This window comes from Thalassophryne amazonica, chromosome 13 (assembly GCF_902500255.1).
Source record: "Thalassophryne amazonica chromosome 13, fThaAma1.1, whole genome shotgun sequence".
Taxonomy (NCBI): Eukaryota; Metazoa; Chordata; class Actinopteri; order Batrachoidiformes; family Batrachoididae; genus Thalassophryne; species Thalassophryne amazonica.
This window is the reverse complement of record NC_047115.1, coordinates 62,387,613-62,413,426: the sequence shown is the minus strand read 5'-3', so window position 1 is coordinate 62,413,426 and position 25,814 is coordinate 62,387,613. Positions and strand designations below refer to the sequence as shown.

Below are 25,814 nucleotides of genomic sequence, written 5' to 3'. Positions count from 1 at the left end.
GTCTTTTACTCAACAACACTGAACCTGTTGAGACATGACCGACAGGAGGACTCAAATCTCCAAATCAGCTGGATCAAACAATGAACGGACTTTGACCTGCTAGCTCTTTACTACAATGTCCATGAATAGTCCAGGTCAGCGTCTGGAGGAGTCACAGCAACATGATATTTCTATCAGCTGGTACAAAACCTGAAGAATACACACCAAGGAGAGGAAGAAGAGCAATTTACACAAAGGCAGACACAAACAAAAATGTCTAACTGCAGAGACCACAAGATTTGGAAACATCACTGTCTGTCCCACTTTCTGCATGTTCTACCAAGGCAGCAACCCTCATCTAAACCAAATAGATTGTTTACAGGGGGCGAGTACGTGTCTGAGAGACAATCTCGTGTTGTGTGAAAAAAGTTTTATTAATAATAGGAATAGTGCTTGAGTGCTTGGTCTCCAAAGTAAAAGTCAAACAAGATCAATGTCCATTGGATTCTATGACATGTGACATATGTTACCATGTAACACAACTATGCATGACACATGGTGCAAACTATTCTTTTTTTAAAACCCTATTAACTCAACCAATAATTTCCATCACTTTTACCAAAATTATAGCAACTTTACATTTGGCCATGCACAAACTGAAATTCACCTTTGTCACTATTCATGCTGTTTGTACCCCATAACTCCATAACATTCAGTCACAGATAGTCAAAACTATACCTTTTTTGAATCTTTGTGATCATCAGACAAATAATGTGGTGTAGTTTTCAATATGAATGGAGCATTTTTAAATTTTGACCCCTGTGTAATTCTTCAACTGACCCCAACCTAGCTGCTTATTGAAAATTTAGGTGGCTAACGTGCTTTTACAAAAGAGTAATGTTTAAGGAGTATGTGTGCCAATTTTGGTGCTTGTTTCCAGGAATGAAAAATTGTTAGTTATCTGCTCCACTAGAGAATGGGCACTGAAATAGTCCACCCATAATTTTTTAGCTAACCCATGTTTTCCTGTACTGAATTCAGTCTTGTTCACAAAACATGACACTTAATATTAAATACTGCCCAATAGAAAGTTAACTTTAATTTCTTACCTCCTAGATCTATGCTGTTTTGAAAGTGGCAGCTGTATTTTGATGTGTGTGTTTTACATCAAAAAGACCGGGAAAAAAGTAATAGTTGAAAATATCTGTACTGAAGATTGAAAGTTAAAGTCAATTTTATTCTCAGTTCTTCCACGTGTATAGGACGTAGATAGGATTAAAATGGTGTTTCACCAAGATTTGCAATGTAAACATATAAAAGCACAAGAACAAGATAGAAAAACTATAATAAGTATTAAATAAGCAATAAAAGTTAAGAAGGGAGCACACATACAAAAACACAAGCAAAAAATTACAAGGAAATACTATTAAACATGGGCGTGGCACACCGGCTCAATATGGACAGAGAAAGAAAATGGTGGGAACACCCCGAACACATCTGCTTTCATTGCCATTCTCTATCCATCTCTGTCTCCCCCATTCTCTTCCTTTGTCTCTTCCCCATTTTTTTTTTTTTTTAGTGTCCCTGCCCCATCACTCCCTCTCTGTCCTGTACCCCTTCTTGCCCTAACGCACACGTGCACACGTACATGTGCATAAACACACACTCACACACGCGCACACACATAGAACCTCATTTAAATTCATACATGCACATGCTCTCTCTCTCACATTCAGACAAAACTGGACAGAACACGCTGGTGTTGGACTCTCTGTTCGCCTGCCTCCCCACACGTCTCACTAGCTTCCTTTCTTCTTATTGAGACTTCAAACACTTCTCAAGTGCCTTGACTCATGCACTTCAAAAGGGGAAGCACAAGTTAGCACGTCAACCTCCTGCCGTGCTGCCATTTCTCACAAACGTGCTCCCAAAATGTATTCATGCTGCCTAAATATTGCATTTATACTTATGTTACTGTGACACTCGATGGCAGCTGCACTTATTAAGATTTTCTTGAACATTATGATGAAGAAAACACTCACCCAAGTCAAACGTGCACATGCAGTTCAGTTGTAACTTCAGCATGCTGAGCAGTGGTCTTTGTTAATTTATTAACACAGGACTTACAGTATGTCTGTTTTTTTTTAAAGTTGAAACTCAAATCATCACATCTAAAATTCAGATAATTGCAAAATCTAATCAAAAGTGGGGCATGCTTCACAACCTTTGAAGCACAATAAAGTATTCTAATGTAGGGTATTCAGAGGACCGTGTTCTCTCATGAAGTATGTGAACTGTGGCAACACACCACAGGGAGTTGAAAATACTTTTTTATTTATGCAAAGAATCTCTATCAGCAACTGGCCATATGGGGCGCACTGAGTGCATTCAAAACACCGTTTAACATAAGTAACATTAAAAAATGTTACATTATGAAACACACTAGTGGAACTCATTTCTAAACAATTGTATCATTGTTAGTGTACAACAGCAACCAGATAACATTACTGCAGAAGTCACCAGTGATAAGAAATGTTTATCTAATGTCAGCTAAGGTAGCATGACGTTAGCATCTTTTTTGCTTTACTTGCAAGTTTAATGGATTTTGACAAGCCTTTTGGGGCATTACTGCTGAAAAGAGCGTGTGCCAGCACTCTGACAAAGCAACAAACAGTATACATAAGTACTGTATAAAACACTACTCTTTTGAAAGTAAAAGTCCTGCAATGTCAACATTACTTAAGTAAAAGTACATATTAGTGTCAAAGTAAACTTCAAGTAAGGAAATGCCTTCATCTTTTCCATTTTTTCACTCGGGGTCACCATAGAGAAAAAAGTGAGCTGGGAACAGATGTCCTTCCTCAAACTAATCTACAATCCACATCTCGAACCAGAAACTTTCTGTAATGGAAACAAGTGCGCTAACCACTTGGCCACCACACTGGCCCATGTTGGCCCTAGTATTATGTAGCATAATACATTATTACCAGCCCAGTCTCAAGTTTTGTTTTACGTTATCCTCCCTCAGCCTCCATCGGTCGATGTCGACCATCGATGATTTGCACTGGAAAACGTCAATTTATATTTGTGACGTTGTTATGGCTGCGACAGCGACAACTGTGGCTACTCAGTTCAATACAGCAATGGCAGTTGTTGACACATCTGGAACTGGTGTGGGTGGTTGCGAGGCTGATCTCGCAGGAACGCTCATTTCGCCTAGCTCTCTTTTCGTCAGCCAGAGTCTGAATCCTAACCTCTCCTGTCTTGAGGTGTCTCAGGAGTATGCCGCCCCATCTGCTGAGGTCAGCTGCCAAGTCCTCCCAGCCCTCTGTGTTGATGTCCAGAGCCTTTAGGTCACGCTTACAGACATCATTGTAACATAGCTGGGAACAGCCAACAGATCTCTTCCCAGAGCAAGCTCTCCATACATGTCTTTTAGTACTCCATCATCATTCAATCTTCATACATGGCTGAGCCAGTGTAGCCTGTGTTGTCTCAGCAGAGTAAACATAGTGGGAAAATGTGTGCATTCAAGGACTTGGATATTTGGCATCTTTTCGCTGCATTTGATGCCAAAGATACGGCAGACGCAGCACAGGTGAATGTTGTTTAGCTTCTGTTCTTGCTTGGCATGCGTTGTCCATACCTTGCAACCATATAGGAGTGTACTGATGATGCAGGCGTTGTACACTGCCATCTTTGTTGTCACTTGGGATACTCCCAGACATGGGTCATAAGCCAGCCTTGCATTGTTGCGGCCTTCCCAATGTGCTGATGGATTTCTACATCTAGAGATAGGTTGTTCCTGATGGTGGACCCAAGATAGCTGAACTGGTGAACTACGTATAGAACATGACTGTTGATGGAGATGACAGGTGGAGTGTCCACATCCTGGCCCAGTGCATTGGTCTTTTTCAAGCTGATGATGAGCAGGCTGTGCAGGCTTGGGAGAAATCGCCCATGAGTGAAGAGCATGTCCCTGATGAGGGCCTTATGCACCTTGGTCTTTTCTCTTAGTCTCTCAAGGTTGAACAGTCATCCATCAGATCTGGTGTGTAGGTACACTACTTCAGACGAGGTCCAAAAGGCATGCCTAAGGAGAATAAAATACCAGAGGGTGGGTGCAAGGACACAGCCTTGTTTAACACCACTCTTGATGTCAAATGGCTCACACATGTTGCCCTTGTACTGGATGGATGGATGCCTTCATATCAGTGTGGAAAGATGTGACTATGCTGTGAAGTTGGTGGGCATCCAATTTTCAAAAGGATGTTGATGAGCCCGTCCCTGCTCACCAGGTCAAATACTTTTGTGAGGTTGATGAAGGTGATGTAGAGGGGCTTCTGCTGTTCTCTGCATTTCTCTTGTAGTTGGCAAAGAGAAAAAAATCATATCCATGCTCAAACACCCAGCTTGGAAACCACACTGGGACTCCGGATAGATGCTCTCAGCTAGCTTCTGAAGGCAGAGGAGCACGACTCTGGCATAGAGTTTACCTACAATGTTCAGGAGGGAGATGCCCCTGTAGTTGTTGCATTCACTTCTGTCACCCTTGTTCTTATACAGAGTGACAATCGTTGCATCCCCCATGTCTTGCCGTACAGCACCCACTCTTCAGCAGTGGCAGAGGACGTCATATAGTGGTTGCGAGTGTATTTGCAGCACTTGATCAGGTCCAGCAGGATGCCATCGTTGCCAGGTGCCTTCCAATCAGTATATTAAACATTTTCACACATTTTTTTCTTATTGTACTTTTTTACTTTCATTTCATTTGCACATTTTTTTTACTGTGACTTATTCAGTGTTTAGTATATATTTATATACAAGGGTAGGCTGAAAAGTTCTAAGGCTCCTCATGAAGGAGTAATGCATTAACTGCATTATAGTGAGCCTTACAACTTTTCAGTCTACTCTCATATGCCATACAGAGAGAGTACAGCTCAAGCTGAAGTCAAATTGCTTGTATTCTTGTGGATACGAATAAAGGCTATTCTGATTCTGATTCTTTTATATAGTACAACTGTTTTCTAGCATCAATATGTGAATGCAGCATTTGTGTGTGTGTTGAATGTATATGGAATTATTCAGTGTTTCTAAACAACTTCCTCGTAAATGTGTTATTAATGTTTGTCTTACCTTCATCATTAGGAAGACCCCTTTCAGTCTGCTAATGTTTGTGGGGGCACCGGCAGTACCCTTTCACAATAAAGCTCTTCACTGTGTTCCGAGTGCAGCCACTCGACTGATGCTAAAATAGTTTTATAGTGGAGCACATTCAGCAGTAGCTGGCAGAGGTGCTGACTGCTGTGCCAAGTCTATGGAAGGGGAACCACTGGCCATAACTCTCTCAAAAATGTGCATATGAGCGTCTTCCAGCTCATTCAAGAGTAATACACAGTTGAGAATTTTGTTCAGTAGTTTGCTTTGTAACTTGTCAAATGATCCAGATGGATACACTGAAAAATGAATGGAGAGAAACCCATTTTTTGTTATTTAGAATTGATATCCTCCTCCATTGGGTATTTGGGCTTAACTCAGGGACAGGTTGAGAAACTCACCAATCAGGAGGGACATATATCTTTTAATGTTGAAGCCACTGCTTCTTCGCTGAGGTGGTCCAGGCATCCGGTGAAGCCCCATGGTCATGTCACTTGGGAGGCCTTCTATGCATGTTCAACTGGGAGGAGGGCTCACGGAAGGCCCAGGACATACTGGAGGGATTATATTTCAACGCTGTCTTGGGAACAACTCAGGACCCCCCCAGGAAGAGTAAAAGGATTTGGCAGAGGACAGGGAAGTGTGGGAGGAGCTGCTTGGTCTACTGCCAATGTGACCCGGACAAGCAGCAGAAAATGAATACACACACACACACACACACACACACACACACACACACACACACACACACACACACACACACACACACACACACACACAAACACTGGACACAGCCTGCATGAACATAACCCATAGGTTTTCTATAGAGACCCAGAGGAGCTAATATGATGCCCCGTGTCACCGTCTTGGCAGAGTCAGCTATGCCGAGCGTGGGTTAGTCAGGCCTTATCGACGGATAGAAAACGATCTTTGTTTTTCAAATTGTGTTCCGTAAACACGGCAACATTTCAAGATTTATCAGTGTCTACACTAAAATACTCAAATCAACCAAAAAAGCTGTAGCACATATGCGAGGCCTTTAGGTGGTGCTGTATGTCGTGTGAGTGCACGGGCACGTGTTCCTCATTCACTGTATTACCAACAGAGAGAGAGAGAGAGAGAGACAAAAAGAGAAGCTACCAGCTAAAAACGAGCTAAATATTAAATGATTCATTTTCCACATTTCAGTCTGGAACTATCTTGTGTGTGCGCATGCATGTGTGTGTGTGTGTGTGTGTGTGTGTGTGTGCACACGCGCACATGTGTGCATTGCTCCCTCATTCATTAAAGGATGTCCTTACAATTCATTCAAATCCATTTACTGTATACTGAAGAAAAGACCAACGACATATTGAATCTAAGTATAAGATGATCTTTTGTGATAAAATAACTGAATTTAAAAAACTGGTCAAGATTTGTATTGCTGAACCATCATACCTATTTATACACACAGCATCAGCAAGGGCATCTCATGTGACCCCGAGTGAAAACAAGGGAGCAGCTGAAGGGATTTATTTTTTACATTTAAAAATGTGAAGCACAGTCATATCACATTGAAGATGCCAGATCAGAATAATCCCTGTGTTTCACTGAAACCCACCAACTGGTTTTGGGGGAGATGCATTTATAAGATTCATGGACAAATGGACAGGGTGATTCCTATATAACCCCCCACCCAAACATTTCATTTTAGGGGTATAAAAATTTAATTCAGAATTGGACTGTCTAATATCCACGGGTAATTTATTCCACAACATAGGAGCAGAAAAAGCAAAGACTATACATCCTACCGACCTCTTCCTTGCCTTTGGGGTACAGAATATGCCTGTATCCCTGCATCCCCTTCAGTTTAATATATGCCATCAACAAAACTTAAAAATTTGCTCCTGCAGTTATGGGAAGCCAGTGGAGGGAAGCCAAAACAGGAGTGATGTGATTGAACTCCCTTGTTCTGGTTAGAACTCAAGCTGGCGTCTACTGAATCATCTGGAATCATCTTATAGTTTTATGGGGGAGCCCAGAAAATAATATATTGCCATAATAAAATCTGGAGGGCACAAAGGTATGAATTAGTATCACAATCCTCAAAATATTTTAAGTTACTCAAACAGCTGCAAATCTTTTTTTCTGTTGCTCAACTAGTATATTAAAAAGCTATTTTGTGTCCAATAGCTCTTACTAATATGTGGTGTCTGAGTTTGACAATAGGTATACCTAAAGTTTATTTTTGATTATTACGTCTGCCAAGGACGTAATAAAATCATTGGCATTTATTTATTTATTTGTCTGCCTGTTAACAGGATTACATCTAAACTGCTGCACAGACTTTGATGAAATTTTCACCACAGATAGATATTAGGTCATGGAAGACTCCATTAAATTTTGGAGGTGATCCAGATCAGGATGCGGATTCTGGATCAAGATTTCACTTCATATAGACTTTGAAGGATTATGTCAAAACTACTTCACAGATTCTCACCAAGTCTGCATCACAGATAGATATTAAAGATTCCACTGAATTTTGGAGGTGATCCGGATCTGGAGCCAAATTCTGGATCAAGATTTCACTTTATATAGGCTTTGAAGGATTGCGTCTACATGATGAATTCTCACCAAATTTGACAGATAGATATTAAGGTATGGAAGACCCCACTGAATTTTGGAGGTTATCAGCAGATCGGCAGACGTCAGAAATTTCGGGTTGCTCTTGTTTACAATATCATGATTTGCTTTGTAAACAAAACAAAACAAACCCTTGAGCTATGCAAGGATGGGATAGGCGTAAAGTATCACTTTTCTTCTATGTAACAACAGGGCGTAAACCTATAAATAGGCACCGATCGGTTCACTCCAAACAAAGGTTTTCATCAAGCAAGAGGACTTATGCCTTGACTGAGAAGACGAACGAGGGTCACTGACAGCAAGAAAGAGAAAGAGAGCAAGCGGAGGGAGGTGTGTTTACTCATGGCTGCAACACGCCTCCAGTGTCAGGTGACTTACAGGAAAGAAGCTGTTGTTCTCTTTCTCTGTCTCTCGCTTTCTCTGTCCCTCTTTCATTTGGTCCCTTGTTTCATAACTTTTCTTTTTCTATTCAAGAACTTTACTGGCAAGACCATTTATCAGAAACACCACTAAGTACAAAGTGTTCAAAACAAGCACAAGTTCATATGAAGTTGTTGGTGACTTTACAAATACACAAGTCCTAAAGTTGAAGTGATTGAGATATTATGTTTCTGTAATAACATGTCTCAGACACACAGTACTTTGTATGTTTTAGTGATTTTTGGCTTGGAGCTACAGGAAAAGGTTTACCATGTCCTTTAAATGTGTGTGTGTGTGTGTGTGTGTGTGTGTGTGTGTGTGTGTGTGTGTGTGTGTGTGTGTGTGTGTGTGTGTGTGTGTGTGTGTGTGTGTGTGTGTGTGTGTGTGTGTGTGTGTGTGTGTGTGTGTGTGTGTGTGTGTTCCCATCCATAGCAAACTGGTGAGTGTGACACATTCCAGTGGGAGAACTCACCAATACTCCAGCAGTAGATGAGACACAGATACCTCTGTCCACCAGGAAAACTCTACAAAAACACATTGATGGTGGAGAATTCAGCTCTCGCAATCGTGACAGTGCTCGTGCCAAAAATTCCACATTGTTACAATTTGGATCATGGTTTATCTTCACAATGAAAAGCCTGAAGAACAAAACAATGCTTTAAGTGTAGGAAGTAGAGATAGTAATAATACTACTGGAAGTGATGTAAGCAGTCTTACTAGCAAGGTCATAGTTATAGCAGTCAAACAATACAAAGCATGGCAGATATATATGAATACAAATAGTACTGCTGATGGTAGTTACAGTATATTTTACACACACACACACATATATATATATATATATATACATATATATATACATATACATATATATATATATATATATATATATATATATATATATATATATATACATACACACACACACACACACACACACACACACATATATACATATATACACAGTGGTGGGCACAGATAACCAAAAAATTAACTTCGATAACAGATAATCAGATAACTGAAAAGTTATCTTCGATGAACATAAAACAATAAACCACACAAAAATGTATCGGAAGTTACAGATAACCGATAACAGATAGATTCCAACATTACCTCTGACACATCTACAAATACTAGTAGAACAAATTTAATAGGTTATAATATTAAAAACAACAACAGACCCCAACAATGAGACCACACTTTTCTTTCAACATTTGGCCCATGCTGGAAGCTCCTGTCTACTACAGCGCTCCCAGCACAGAGGCACCCCGAGAGCAACCATAAAGCCAACTCTCTGTCAATTACGATGCTCTGGTCAGGCGCAGGTCTTGAAAAATAAAGTCATGCTGACTTATGGTTTTGATTATAAATAACATTAATACCGATAGAATAACTCCATTAATGTCAATTATGTCATTTGTACAAAGTTAAAATATAACATATATCTTTTAATGTTGAATAATGCACTAATTCTGAGGTTTTGTAACAAACAGACAGATCGCAAAGGATTCTGGGTAAAAGTGCCTCTGCTACACACTGGATGAGTCTCTCTTTTTGAAGCAAGGCGGAGGGGAAGGCGAAGGGCTACAAATCCCTCCGTTTGGAGGGGTAGGAGGAGCTTACTGCTGTCTCTGAAAAAGCAAACATGGTGCCGAAAGAGCCGCACAAATGAAGCGGCTTTCATTACAAATTACGCTGTTTAGAAAGTTATAACTTGCCAAAAAACTTTACAGGCAGTTGTCTATGACAGCAACGTGTCTGCTGCTGGATGCATGTTGCGTATGTTGTCGTTCTGAAGAATACCGTAACGTCGCTTGTGCGCTGCGTTATAATGCATATACACACGAACGATACGATAAGACACTTTTATATCTCACAATGGGGAAAATCATGATAAAGTATAAGCACGTTAATTTGTATGTTCATGAATCTTTGGATAATATCAATCCCTGCTGTTGGATTTCAAGGTCTGTAACGTGTGTGTATTTTGTAAACAAACGGAGCCCTGAACACACTCATCTAATAAGCTTTCAGGCAGAAAATGAAAAGTTTCATCAATGGGAATAATGATGTGTGGGCTGCTGAAGAGGAGGTACTGCTGGCCCACCACCACCAGATGGCGCCCTGCTTGAAGTGCGGGCTTCAAGCACGAGAGGGCGTCATAGCAACCGGGAGTGACAGCTGTCACTCGTCATCAGCACCAGCTGTCACTCATCCACATCACCACCACCTTAAAGGCCGGACTGCAACTCCACCTCCCCGCCGAGAAATCAGCTACCTTGGAGGTAATTTCTCTGCTGACTTAAAACTGAATAATAGTCTGAACTCTTTTGCAGCCGTTTTCCTGTGGTGTTTCCTTATCTGCTGGATTGGCATTTGGTGTGATTAGCGATGGCTTCGCCTCACATCCCAACCAGATAAGTGGTTAAACAGGAGCTGCACGAGTGTGTGATTGGAGGTGGAGGTGCTCCCTCCCAAAAGAACACAGACTGTGGGATTACTGAGTGTGCATACTCACACTCACCTGTGCTGTTTTTGTTCTCTGCCAGCAGTGCCAGGTCTGACAGCTGGAGACGGTGGCCACCTGGGGACTCAGGACTTGGCGACTCCGGTGTTCTTCAGATCCGTTGGCGGTGAGGGCCGTGTGGGATCCGGCTCGGTTCTGGACGGGCGTCTCCTATCCTCAAGCCTGCCCACACGTCACCCAACGTGTAATTGACTGTAGTTCCAAACTTGTTGTTGTCTGTATTCCGTTGTGCACAATTTACAACATTAAATTGTTACTGTTTGGCTTATCCATTGCCCGTTCATTTACGTCCCCTGTTGTGGGTCCGTGTTCCTACACTTTCACAACAGGATTTCTCAGCCAGCATCATGGATCCCGAGGGGCGTCAACCATCGCTTGAACAGCCAATGGAAGAGCGAGGTGCACAGGCGCCAGCAGGAGGCGTGTTAGGTGAGCTGCAGCACATCTTAACCGCTTTTACTGCTCGATTGGACTTAGTTACCGAGCAGAGCATTCATTGTTCTCAATCGAAGGATGGAGGCTCTCACCGCCCAGGTGGAAGCGCATGCTCAGGGCGCTGCTGCAGCACCTCCTCCTGCTGACCGAATGCCAGAAATAGACATTCCACTGGTTGTTCAACGAACCCCCCCCACCTTTCCCTGAAGCATACATAAGCCCTCCGGAGCCGTACGGAGGCTGTGTGGAGACGTGCGCGGACTTCTTGATGCAGTGCTCGCTCGTGTTTTCACAGCGTCCCGTCATGTACGCGTCAGATGCTAGCCGGGTGGCTTACGTTATAAATTTGCTTCGAGGAGAGGCACGCGCCTGGGCTACGGCGCTCTGGGAGCAGAATTCACGGCTCCTAACGACTTACACTGGGTTTGTGAGGGTGTTCCGACAGGTGTTCGACCACCCTCATAGAGGCGAGACCGCTTCAAGCGTGCTGCTGTCGATAACACAGGGGTGTCGGAGCGCAGCGAAGTATGCAGTTGACTTCCGCATCGCGGCAGCGCGAGCCGGCTGGAATGCTGTTGCGCTCCGCGCCGCCTTTGTAAACGGACTGTCCATGGTCCTTAAGGAGCACCTGGTGGCGAAGGACGAGCCGCGGGATTTAGACGGGCTTATCGACCTGGTTATACAGTTAGACAACCGATTAACAGAACACAGACGGGAGCGAGACGAAGGGCGTGGTCAGGCACAAGCCGTCCCTCTTCCTCCCGGGTCCGAAAGGGAGCCGACTTCCCCACGCTCTACAGCCAGGGCACTCCACGTGACGAAAGCTCCCCCTGCTGACGTTGCTATGGAAACGAGCAGGGCCAAAAGGCGATCAGATCAGAGACAAAGGAGGCTGATCCGTGGGGAGTGTTTTCTCTGCAGCTCAAACGAGCACACACAGAAAAAATGCCCCAAACGGTCAAAACAGCAGCACTCGTCCTTAGAGACTGGGCTAAGGGTGGGTCACAATACCCACGCGGGAAGACCCCGAAAATCTGCACGCATCCCAGTCATGATCCTGAGTGGGGATCTAACCCTTCACGCCCCAGCACTGGTGGACATGGGGTCGGAGGGGAATCTGCTGGATAGCAGATGGGCAAAGGAGGTTGGGCTCCCTCTAGTGGCCTTACCGTCACCATTGTGGGTACGGGCACTAGATGGCACCCTTCTTCCACTAATCACACACCAGACACAGCCAGTGACATTGGTTGCGTCTGGAAATCACAGGGAGGAGATTGTGTTTTATGTAACACCTTCTACCTCCCGAGTGATTTTGGGTTTTCCATGGGTGTTAAAACACAATCCCCGGATTGATTGGCCGTCTGGGGTTGTGGTTCAGTGGAGCGAAACCTGCCACCGGGAGTGTTTAGGATCCTCGGTTCCACCCGGTGTGACAGCTAAGGAGGAGGTTTTAGTCCCCCCCAATCTGGCGGCGGTGCCAGCCGAGTACCATGACCTTGCTGACGTCTTCAGGATCTGGCACTCACGGTGCCCCCGCACCGTCCGTACGATTGTGCCATTGATTTGATACCGGGCACTGAGTACCCGTCCAGCAGGCTGTACAACCTCTCACGTCCGGAACGCGAATCAATGGAGACCTGCATCCAGGACTCGTTAGCTGCCGGGTTGATCCGGAACTCCACCTCCCCGATGGGTGCTGGTTTCTTTTTTGTGGGCAAGAAGGACGACGGACTCTGTCCATGCATTGATTACAGAGGGCTGAACGAGATCACAGTTCGCAACCGATACCCATTACCTCTGTTGGATTCAATGTTCACGCCCTTGCATGGAGCCCAAATTTTCACAAAATTGGATCTTAGGAATGCTTATCACCTGGTTCGGATCCGGGAGGAAGACGAGTGGAAGACGGCATTTAACACCCCGATAGGTCACTTTGAGTACCTGGTCATGCCGTTCGGCCTCACCAATGCGTCCGCGACGTTCCAAGCGTTGATTAATGACGTCTTGTGGGATTTCCTGCATCGGTTTGTCTTCGTATATCTAGACGATATACTCATCTTTTCTCTGGATCCTGAGACCCATGTCAAGCATGTACGTCAGGTCCTACAGCGGTTGTTGGAGAACTGGCTGTTTGTGAAGGGCGAGAAGTGTGAGTTCCACCGCACTTCTTTGTCCTTCCTGGGGTTCATAATCTCCTCCAACTCCGTCGCCCCTGATCCGGCCAAGGTTGCGGCGGTGAGAGATTGGCCCCAACCAACAAACCGTAGGAAACTGCAACAGTTCCTCGGTTTTGCAAATTTCTACCGGAGGTTCATCAAGGGCTACAGTCAGGTAGTTAGCCCCCTGACAGCCCTGACCTCCACAAAAGTCCCTTTCACCTGGTCGGATCGGTGCGAAGCCGCGTTTAGGGAGTTGAAACGCCGGTTCTCGACTGCACCAGTTCTGGTGCAGCCCGATCCCAATCACCAGTTTATAGTTGAAGTAGATGCCTCTGACTCAGGGATAGGAGCCATGCTATCGCAGAGCGGGGAGTCCGACAAGGTTCTCCATCCATGTGCCTACTTTTCCCACAGGTTGACCCCGGCTGAACGGAACTATGACGCCGGCAATTGGGAACTTCTTGCGGTGAAGGAGGCTCTTGAGGAGTGGAGACACCTGTTGGAGGGAGCATCGGTACCATTTACGGTTTTCACGGACCATCGGAACCTGGAGTACATTCGGACCGCCAGGCGTCTGAACCCCAGGCAAGCCCGCTGGTCACTGTTCTTCGGGCGTTTTGACTTTCAGATCACCTACCGCTCCGGGACGAAGAACCAATGATCTGACGCCCTGTCCCGGGTGCACGAAGAGGAGGTCAAGACCGAGCTGTCAGACCCGACGGAAACCATCATCCCCGAGTCCACTGTCGTGGCCACCCTCACCTGGGACGTGGAGAAGACCGTCCGGGAGGCCCTGACACGGAGGCTGGACCCGGGGACAGGTCCGAAGGACAAATTGTACGTCCCACCAGAGGCCAGGACTGCGGTCCTAGACTTCTGTCACGGTTCCAAGCTCTCCTGTCATCCAGGGGTGCGAAGGACCGTGGCAGTGGTCCGGCAACGCTTCTGGTGGGCGTCTATGGAAGCCGACGTCCGGGAGTATGTCCAGTCCTGCACCACCTGTGCCAGGGGCAAAGCCGACCACCACAAGGCCCAAGGCCTCCTCCAGCCTCTGCCCATGCCTCATCGCCCCTGGACTCACATCGGCCTGGACTTTGTCACGGGCCTCCCGCCATCCCAGGGCATGATTACCATCCTCACGATAGTGGACCGGTTCTCCAAGGCGGCCCACTTTGTGGCCCTCCCGAAGCTCCCGACGGCCCAGGAGACTGCAGACCTCCTGGTCCACCACGTTGTGCGTCTACATGGGATTCCATCGGATATCGTCTCAGACTGTGGTCCTCAGTTTTCCTCTCAGGTCTGGAGGAGTTTCTGCAGGGAACTGGGAGCCACTGTGAGTCTCGTCCGGGTACCATCCTCAGACGAACGGACAGGCAGAGCAGGCGAACCAAGAATTGGAGCAGGCCCTCCGCTGCGTGACCTCCGCGCACCCGACGGCCTGGAGTAACCATCTGGCCTGGATCGAGTACGCTCATAATAGCCAAGTATCGTCTGCTACCGGCCTCTCCCCGTTTGAGGTGTGTTTGGGGTACCAGCCCCCATTGTTCCCGCTAGTGGAGGGAGAGGTCGGGGTGCCCTCGGTCCAGGCCCATCTGAGAAGGTGCCGTCGGGTGTGGCGTACCGCCCGCTCTGCCCTTCTCACAGCCCGGACGAGGGCCAAGAACCATGCAGACCGCCAGCGTGCCCCGGCCCCTACGTATCAGCTTGGGCAGGAGGTTTGGCTTTCCACAAAAGACATTCCCCTGCAAGTGGAATCCCAGAAATTAAAGGACAGATACATTGGACCTTTCACCATACTCAAGATCCTCAGTCCAGCCACAGTGAAGCTGAAGCTGCCAGCTTCGCTGCGGATCCACCCGGTTTTCCATGTGTCACGCATCAAACCTCACCACGTTTCACCCCTCTGTACCCCCGGACCGGCGCCACCCCCTGCCCGGATCATCGACGGGGAGCCGGCTGGGACCGTGTGCCGGCTCCTGGACGTCCGTCGGAAGGGCCGGGGGTTCCAGTATTTGGTGGACTGGGAGGGGTATGGACCTGAAGAACGCTCCTGGGTGAAGAGGAGCTTCATCCTGGACCCGGCCCTCCTGGCCGACTTCTACCGGCGGCACCCGGACAAGCCTGGTCGGGCGCCAGGAGGTGCCCGTTGAGGGGGGGGTCCTGTTGTGTGGGCTGCTGAAGAGGAGCTACTGCTGGCCCACCACCACCAGATGGCGCCCTGCTTGAAGTGCGGGCTTCAAGCACAAGAGGGCGTCATAGCAACCGGGAGTGACAGCTGTCACTCATCAGCAGCACCAGCTGTCACTCATCCACATCACCACCACCTTAAAGGCGGACTGCAACTCCACCTCCCCGCCGAGAAATCAGCTACCTTGGAGGTAATTTCTCTGCTGACTTAGAACTGAATAATAGTCTGAACTCTTTTGCAGCCGTTTTCCTGTGGTGTTTCCTTATCTGCTGGATTGGCGTTTGGTGTGATTAGCGACGGCTTCGCCTCACATCCCAACCAGATAAGTGGGTAAACAGGAGCTGCACGAGTGTGTGATTGGAGGTGGAGGTGCTCCCTCCCAAAAGAACACAGACTGTGGGATTACTGAGTGTGCGTACTCACACTCACCTGTGCTGTTTTTGTTCTCTGCCAGCAGTGCCAGGTCTGACAGCTGGAGACGGTGGCCACCTGGGGACTCAGGACTTGGCGGCTCCGGTGTTCTTCAGATCCGTTGGCGGTGAGGGCCGTGTGGGATCCGGCTCGGTTCTGGACGGGCGTCTCCTATCCTCAAGCCTGCCCACACGTCACCCAACGTGTAATTGACTGTAGTTCCAAACTTGTTGTTGTCTGTATTCCGTTGTGCACAATTTACAACATTAAATTGTTACTGTTTGGCTTATCCATTGCCCGTTCATTTATGCCCCCTGTTGTGGGTCCATGTTCCTACACTTTCACAACAAATAAGTTGGAAAATATATACACACACATGTATATGTGTAACACATAACCTGACGTCCTAATAGACTGATATTATTTGTCAAGGAAATTTCTAAAGGAAATAAGGCTGGATGCAAAAAATGGGAGAATTTGAAAAAGAAATAAGGTTGTAATTCCATTAAAAAAGTGAAACTTGTATAATGTATACATTCACTGTACACAAAAAAAGCCATTTGCAAAGCCAAAAAGTTGATTTGACAATCATCCGACATAACCGGGGTCAAAATAAATAGAACACTATCTACTGGTTCCCACACGCTTAGTGAACACTACTGACCAGTAGATGGCAGTAGAGGCCTTGAAAACAAAATTCCAGATACAGTAATCCCTGTCTGCTACATTTAAAATGCATGGAATTTAACAAACGCAAATAAAAACCAACATCTATAAACGCAGAGAATATATTCAAGAGAGTTTTAGGCACTAGAGTTTAATGCTGTTGTCCGTGGAGCCTGAACAGAGTGTCTGAAATGCATTTGTCCTGTCGATGTACTGAGATTACATCATCCTAATCAAAATGCATTGCGGGTCACAGGATGTGCTCACAAAACCTTAAAAATTAGCACATTACTTTAAAACTAAAACATATATCTGATATTTTCACTTAATAAAACTTCAGACATGAGAGTAATTTTAAATAACTTGTCCAAAATTTGTTTGGTTAAAATTTGAACCATAAGTTAAAAATGTATGCCTCTGGATGACTTAGGCGATATCGCCAGCATATCGGTATGGTGTTAAAGGAAATGTTATTTTTTCTTTTGGGGCTGTTTCTTCTTTGTCTGCAGAGGCTTGAGATGCTTTTAATACAAGCGGCTCTCTTCTGTTTGCAAAGGTTATAGCTGTGCGTCTGTTACAAAACTTGTAACAGGTGAGTGCTAAAAGTTAAAGTGCTTGTCGCTGTTCAGCTTCGTTTATTTTTGTTGTGAAAGTGTTGGAACACGGACCCACAACAGGGGGCGCAATGAACGGACAATGGAGAAATAAGTTTTACTGTTGTGAAAATGCACAACCAATACAACAATTGACAATTTGGGTTTACACCGAATTCCACTGGTGTCGTGTGGGCAGGCTCGAAGGTAGGAGACGTCCGTCCAAGTCGAGCCGGAACCACCCAGATTTCCCCTGCCACCGAACCCTGGAAATACTGGAACCGCCAAGTCCCGAATTCCCAGGTGGCCACTGCCTCCGCTCGTCGGATCCGGTACTGCTGGCAAGAGAACAAACACACAGGTGTGGATGCGGCTGCACCCAGTACACAGAGAGGGAAGAAGCTGACTCCACCTCACGTCAATACTGCAGAAAGGTGAGTACTTCTCCAAGCAATTTAGCTCACAATAATCAGCTGTCCTGCAAAGGTTTAACAAATCTTTTAGCCAGTTAATCAGAATATTAATGCAGAGAACGTTACCTTTAACGTAAGGCGATATCTCGGCACTGAGGTGGAGACGCCGTCCTCCTGATATACCTCTGTGCTGAGTGGAACAGCTGAGTCTGGTGATGGGTGACAGCTGTCACCCAGGCTACTCCCATTAGGCGGCAGCGCCCTCTGGTGCCTGGAGCCCGCACTCCAGGCAGGGCGCCCTCTGGTGGTGGTGGGCCAGCAGTACCTCCTCTTCAGCGGCCCACACAACAGGACCCCCCCCTCAACGGGCGCCTCCTGGCGCACGACCGGGCTTGTCCGGATGGCGACGGTAGAAGTCGGCCAGGAGGGCCGGGTCCAGGATGAAGCCCTTCTTCACCCAGGAGCGCTCCTCGGGTCCGTACCCCTCCCAGTCCACCAGATACTGAAAACCCCGGCCCATCCGACGGACATCAAGGAGCCGGCGGACTGTCCAAGCCGGTGCTCCGTCGATGATCCGGGCAGGAGGCGGCGCCGGACCCGGGGTGCAGAGGGGTGAGGTGTGAAGAGGCTTGATCCGGGAAACATGAAAAACTGGATGGATCCGCAGTGAGGCCGGAAGCTGGAGCCTCACTGCGGCGGGGTCGATGACCTTGAGGATCTTATAAGGTCCGATGTACCGTTCTTGTAGTTTTGGTGAGTCAACCTGTAGAGGAATGTCCTTGGTGGACAACCAGACCTCCTGCCCAGGACGATACTTGGGGGCCGGGGCTCGCCGCCGGTCTGCATGTTTCTTCGCCCTCGTCCGGGCCTGCAACAAGGCAGAGCGGGCGGCCCGCCACACCCGACGGCACTTCCGTAGGTGGGCCTGGACCGAGGGCACACCGACCTCTCCCTCAACCACCGGAAACAAGGGGGGCTGATACCCCAAGCACACCTCAAACGGGGAGAGGCCGGTGGCTGATGACACTTGGCTGTTGTGGGCGTACTCGATCCAGGCCAGGTGGGTACTCCAGGCCGTCGGGTGCGCGGCTGTCACACAGCGAAGTGTCTGCTCCAGCTCCTGATTCGCCCGCTCTGCCTGCCCGTTGGTCTGGGGGTGGTACCCAGACGAGAGGCTGACCGTGGCCCCCAGTTCCCGGCAGAAGCTCCTCCAGACATGTGAGGTGAACTGGGGACCGCGATCGGAGACGATGTCTGATGGTATGCCATGCAGACGGACGACGTGGTGGACCAGGAGGTCCGCTGTCTCCTGGGCCGTTGGGAGCTTCGGGAGGGCCACGAAGTGGGCCGCCTTGGAGAAACGGTCCACTATCGTGAAGACGACGGTGTTTCCCTGGGACGGCGGGAGACCCGTGACGAAGTCCAGACCGATGTGGGACCAGGGGCGATGAGGCACGGGCAGTGGCTGTAGCTGCCCTGAGGTCTTTCTGTGATCGGCCTTGCCCCTGGCGCAGGTGGTACAGGCCTGGACGTAGTCCCGGACGTCGGCCTCCAGGGATGCCCACCAGAAGCGTTGCCGGACGACTGTCACGGTCCTTCGCACCCCTGGGTGACAGGAGAGCTTAGAACCGTGACAGAAGTCCAGGACTGCAGCCCTAGCCTCTGGTGGGACGTATAGTTTGTCCTTTGGTCCATTTCCGGGGTCCGGGACACGGGTCAGGGCCTCCCGGACGGTCTTCTCCACGTCCCAGGTGAGGGCGGCCACGATAGCGGACTCCGGGATGATGGGATCCGGGGGATCCGACGGTTCCGTTTTGACTTCGTCTTCGTGCACCCGGGACAATGCATCCGACCTCTGATTCTTGGTCCCGGGACGGTAGGTAATCCGGAAGTCAAAACGGCCAAAGAACAGTGACCAGCGGGCTTGCCTGGGGTTCAGTCGCTTGGCGGTCCTGATGTACTCCAGGTTCCGATGGTCAGTGAAAACCGTGAATGGCACGGCTGTTCCCTCCAACAGATGTCTCCACTCTTCGAGGGCCTCTTTCACAGCAAGGAGTTCCCGATTGCCGACGTCATAGTTCCGTTCAGCGGGGGTCAACCTGCGAGAAAAATAGGCACACGGGTGAAGGACCTTATCGGTCTTCCCGCTCTGGGAGAGCACCGCTCCTATCCCTGAGTCCGAGGCATCCACTTCAACCACTAACGGGCGGCTAGGATCGGGCTGCACCAGAACTGGTGCAGACGAGAAGCGCCGTTTCAACTCCTTGAACGCGGCTTCGCACCGATCCGACCAGGTGAAGGGAACTTTTGGTGAGGTCAGGGCTGTCAGGGGGCTAACTACCTGACTATAGCCCTTAATGAACCTCCTATAGAAATTAGCAAAACCGAGGAACTGTTGCAGCTTCCTACGGCTTGTGGGTTGGGGCCAATCTCTCACCGCCGCAACCTTGGCCGGATCAGGGGCGACGGAGTTAGAGGAGATGATAAACCCCAAGAAGGACAAAGAAGTGCGGTGGAATTCACACTTCTCGCCCTTCACAAACAGACGGTTCTCCAACAACCGCTGCAGAACCTGACGGACATGCCGGACATGAGTCTCAGGATCCGGGGAAAAGATGAGTATATCATCCAGATACACGAAGACGAACCGGTGCAGGAAGTCCCGCAGGACATCGTTTACCAACGCTTGGAAGGTCGCGGGAGCATTAGTGAGACCGAACGGCATGACCAGGTACTCAAAATGGCCCAACGGGGTGTTAAATGCCGTCTTCCATTCGTCTCCCTTCCGGATCCGAACCAAATGATACGCATTCCTAAGATCAAGTTTGGTGAAGATATTGGCTCCATGCAAGGGGGTGAACACCGAATCCAACAGGGGCAATGGGTATCGATTGCGAACCGTGATTTCGTTCAACCCCCTATAATCAATGCATGGACGAAGCCCGCCATCCTTTTTACCCACAAAAAAGAAACCAGCACCCATCGGAGAGGTGGAATTCCGGATCAACCCGGCAGCTAATGAGTCCCGGATGTAGGTCTCCATTGATTCACGCTCCGGCCGTGAGAGGTTGTACAGCCTACTGGACGGAAACTCACTGCCTGGAACCAAATCAATGGCACAATCATACGGACGGTGGGGAGGAAGCGTGAGAGCCAGATCCTTGCTGAACACGTCAGTGAGGTCATGGTACTCCGCCGGCACCGCCTTCAGATTGGGCGGGACTCGGACCTCCTCCTTAGCTTGGGAGCCGGGAGGAACCAAGGAACCTAGACACTCCCGATGGCAGGTTTCGCTCCACTGAACCACTACCCCGGACGGCCAATCGATCCGGGGATTGTGCTTTAGCATCCATGGAAACCCCAAAACCACACGGGAGGTGGCCTGAGTCACAAAGAACTCGATCACCTCCCGGTGGTTACCTGACACCACCAGAGTTACTGGAGGTGTCTTATGTGTGATTGGTGGGAGTAGGGAGCCATCTAGCGCCCGAACCTGCACAGGCGAGGTAAGAGCCACCAGAGGGAGCCCTATCTCCCTGGCCCATCTACTGTCAAGCAGATTCCCCTCAGAGCCCGTGTCCACCAGTGCTGGGGCCTTCAGGGTCGAATCCTCAAACAGGATCGTGACTGGGAGTCGTGTAGCAATGTGGGTGTGTCCCACGTGAATATTTTGGCCCACCCCTGGCCCAGTCTCTAGGGGCGGGCGTTGGAGTTTAACCGCTCGGGGCAGTCGTTTGCGAGATGCTCACTCGAGCCACAAACATAACAGGCTCCGTGGGCCCGCCTCCTTTGTGCTCCAGGTGCCCTAAATGTTGCCCTGCTTGTGTCCATAGCTTCGTCAGCAGGGGGAGCCATAGGCGCACGGAGCGCAGGAACAGAGGAGCGTGGGGAGGGCGGAGCTCGATCGGACCCGGAAGGGAGAGGGACGACGCGTGCCTGGCCACGCCCTTCGCCTCGTTCCCGACGGCGTTCTTCTAACCGGTTGTCAAGTCGTATAACTAGATCGATGAGCCCATCTAAATCCCGCGGTTCGTCCTTAGCCACCAGGTGCTCTTTTAGGACCAGTGACAGTCCGTTTACAAAGGCAGCGCGGAGGGCAGTGCTATTCCAGCCGGATCTCGCCGCCGCGATGCGGAAGGCGACTGCATAGGCAGCTGCGCTCCGACGCCCCTGTCTTATTGACAGTAGTGCGGTTGAAGCGGACTCTCCTCTATTGGGATGATCGAACACCGTTCTGAGCTCCCGTACAAACCCATCGTATGTGTGAAGGAGCCGTGAGTTCTGCTCCCAGAGCGCTGTAGCCCAAGCGCGTGCCTCCCCGCGAAGCAGATTTATCACATAAGCTACTTTGCTAGCATCAGTCGCGTACATCACGGGACGCTGTGCGAAGACGAGCGAACACTGCATCAGAAAGTCCGCGCACGTCTCCACACAGCCTCCGTACGGCTCTGGAGGGCTTATGTATGCTTCTGGGGACGGAGGAAGGGACCGTTGAACGACCAGTGGAACGTCACTTTCGCGCGCAGGGTCCTCGGGAGGGAGAGCCGCAGCGGCGCCCGAAGGGCGCGCCTCCACTTGTGCGGCGAGAGCCTCCACCCTGCGGTTCAGGAGAACGTGCTGCTCGGTCATTAAGTCGATCCGAGAGGTGAAAGCGGTGAGAATCCGCTGCAACTCACCGATTACCCCTCCCGAAGCCTCCGCCGTGCCTTGGTCTTCCATTGGCCGTTCAACAGCCGGTTGACGCCCCTCGGGGTCCATGACGCTGGCCGAGATATCCTGTTGTGAAAGTGTTGGAACACGGACCCACAACAGGGGGCGCAATGAACGGACAATGGAGAAAGTAAATAACAAGTTTTACTGTTGTGAAAATGCACAACCAATACAACAATTGACAATTTGGGTTTACACCGAATTCCGCTGGTGTCGTGTGGGCAGGCTCGAAGGTAGGAGACGTCCGTCCAAGTCGAGCCGGAACCACCCAGATTTCCCCTGCCACCGAACCCTGGAAATACTGGAACCGCCAAGTCCCGAATTCCCAGGTGGCCACTGCCTCCGCTCGTCGGATCCGGTACTGCTGGCAAGAGAACAAACACACAGGTGTGGATGCGGCTGCACCCAGTACACAGAGAGGGAAGAAGCTGACTCCACCTCACGTCAATACTGCAGAAAGGTGAGTACTTCTCCAAGCAATTTAGCTCACAATAATCAGCTGTCCTGCAAAGGTTTAACAAATCTTTTAGCCAGTTAATCAGAATATTAATGCAGAGAACGTTACCTTTAACGTAAGGCGATATCTCGGCACTGAGGTGGAGACGCCGTCCTCCTGATATACCTCTGTGCTGAGTGGAACAGCTGAGTCTGGTGATGGGTGACAGCTGTCACCCAGGCTACTCCCATTAGGCGGCAGCGCCCTCTGGTGCCTGGAGCCCGCACTCCAGGCAGGGCGCCCTCTGGTGGTGGTGGGCCAGCAGTACCTCCTCTTCAGCGGCCCACACAACAATTTTATCGGTTTAAAAGTTATCGGACAAAGATTAATCGGAAGATAATTGGTCCAATAATGGTTTTTAAAGTTATCTAAAAAGATAATCCGATAAAGAAAACATTATCTGTTATCAGATTATCGGAAGTGTGCCCACCACTGTGTGTGTATATATATATATATATATATATATATATATATATATATATATATATATATATATATACCACACACACACACACACATACATATACATACGAGGTCTGTTAGAAAAGTATCCGACCTTTTTATTTTTTTCAAAAACCATATGGATCTGAATCACGTGTGATTGCATCAGCCAAGCTTGAACCTTCGTGCGCATGCGTGAGTTTTTTCACGCCTGTCGGTTGCATCATTCGCCTGTGAGCAGGCTTTGTGTGAGCACTGGTCCACCCCTCTCATCGTTTTTTTTATTGCGAATAAATGTCTGAATGATTTGGCGCTTGCTGCATCAATTTTTTTCCAGAAACTGAGAGAGACCTCCAGGTGGACACCGTTCGGAAAATTAATATGGCTTTCAGGGACGATTTTATGGGGATTACACAGATTAAAGAGTGATCCAGACGGTTTAAAGACCGCCCACAACTGCTGAGAGCACGCCGCGCTCCGAGCGCCGATCGACAAGCTCAAACCCCACTGAAACAACCAGATCATTTCCAACGTGAAGGCTTTGTTGATCCAGGACGTCGTCTGACTTTCACAAAAAGGCAGAAGGCGTTGACATCAGCACTTTTTCGGCACATTCCACTGTTACAGGAGTTTTTTTCATGGAAAGAAAAGCGGAGGGACGCGCCACGGAGCCGTTCATTACGCGGCACAAAACCACCTCCGTGTTGGTCTCACAGGACGGCTTTCAGGTGGATTTCAGATGGCTGTCGGTTGCTTTTCAGTCATGTGATTATCTGAGAAATTGAGCATGAGCTGGACATGCCCCAACATGTCCTGTGAGGCTTCATCACGGCGTTGCTTTGCACCATGTGGCTCCACCGCGACGCGCGGAACTCCGCTCCTCTTTCCATGATAAAAACTCCTGTAACAGTGGAATGTGCCGTTCATTTCTAAACTGGATGCTGTGTTGATCCGGTATGTCATCTGACTAGCACAGGAATTGCGAAAAGACGTGGACATCAGCACTTTTTCAGTACACTGAGACAGATGTGCAGAGGAGTTCCGCGCGAATATTATATATATATATAATATATATATATATATATAGATAGATAGATATAGATAGATAGATGCTCAGGGTGGAGCAATAAACCATTTAACTGACCATTTAACTGAAAACAGGCAACAGTTTACATGTACTGAGCTGTGGCCTGTATACCGTCAAAATACATGAGGTCTGGAACATTGACTGTGATTTATAGTCCTGTTCACGTTTGTGTTGAATGTGACTACACAAAACGTAATGTAAAAACTACAGGCAGAATGTTCAGGATGTATCAACTATAGTATTTCAAGCTATTTGATTAATATTTCATTTATTCTCCTGTTTCAATTTTAATTTTGACTTTAATTGTGTACCTGTATGGGGAAACCTGAGAGGAATGAACTGTGATTTGAAACATGCCATGACTTTGAAACCATAATTTGTACCGAACTGTGAGGGATGTGTAACACCATACCCCTAGTATATCCATATATACACAAACAAAGAGCAACTTTTCACAAAGCTGTACACCCTTGTGAAGACCTTATCTTGTTCAACCCTCTGTCTGCGGTTTTGCAGAACAAAGGTGACAATTCACCTTGATTTTGTTTTCTTAATTTATGTTGAAATGTATCCAAAATGTATCACTTCCATCTTCCATATCTGCACTACGTCTAGTAATGTTATTACAATTACACAAGGGAATATCTGAACCAAATACCCAATACAGCCATCGGTAAATTTCAAATCTGCCAATTACCAGCTACTTCATTAGGTGTGTTTGTTAGAGTGCTCATTAAAGCAAATACTATCTGATCAACAGAAACTCTTGACATTTGAAAAAGCAAGCATGGAGACATGGTCAAGAGGACCTGCTGACATTCAAATCAATCACCAGACTAAGGAAGAAATGTGATTAGGGACAATGGACATGGCATGGTTGTCAGTGCGAAACATTGGTTTCAGTACTGCAGATCTAACAAGAGTTGCAAGAACAACCATCTGCATGGTCTACAGAGAATTGTTTAAAAAGAAGAAACACCCACTGAACAGCGTGTTCTCTGGACAAAAATTAAATAACCACTTGTTAGAACAAAGGTATGGAAAAAAGCATCTGTGAACATGCAACACATTGAACCTTGAAGCAGATGGACTATAGCAGCAGAAGACCACACCTGAAGTCACTCCTGTCAGCTTTGAGCAGGAAACTAAGGCTACAATGGACATGGACTCACAACAAGTATACAAACACGCTGCCTGGTCTGATGAGTCTCGATTTCTGCTGCAACATTCAGAAGGTTGGGGCAGAATTATCCACAAACATCACAAAAGCATGGCTTTATCCAGGCTTATATCAACAATTCAGACTGGTGATGGCATAACAGTAAAATGCTGTGACAACTGCATGATGTCACACACTGACATTTATCAACTACAATTTCTAAGAAATGTTTGCAGCATTTTGTTATATCAATGTCACAAAGACCACGCTGTTCCTAATGAAGTGGCTGGGGGGTGCATACACAGAGCATGTGTTTCACAGCGGTGGTTACTGTTAAATGTAAATAATAAT

At 47.9% G+C, this 25,814-nt stretch overlaps 1 protein-coding gene across 2 annotated transcripts in view; it reads right to left on the bottom strand.

The window, feature by feature from the left end:
* sertad2b (SERTA domain containing 2b) overlaps window positions 1-25,814 on the bottom strand; it is a 135,226-nt gene that overhangs the window by 65,013 nt on the left and 44,399 nt on the right. The window contains exon 2 of one of the 2 annotated variants that reach the window (XM_034184665.1): window positions 8,651-8,702. The exons of the other annotated variant lie outside the window; for it this stretch is intronic. The gene's annotated coding sequence lies outside the window, so the exon portion shown is untranslated. The remainder of the gene's footprint in view (window positions 1-8,650; window positions 8,703-25,814) is intronic. 2 annotated transcript variants of the gene reach the window in all.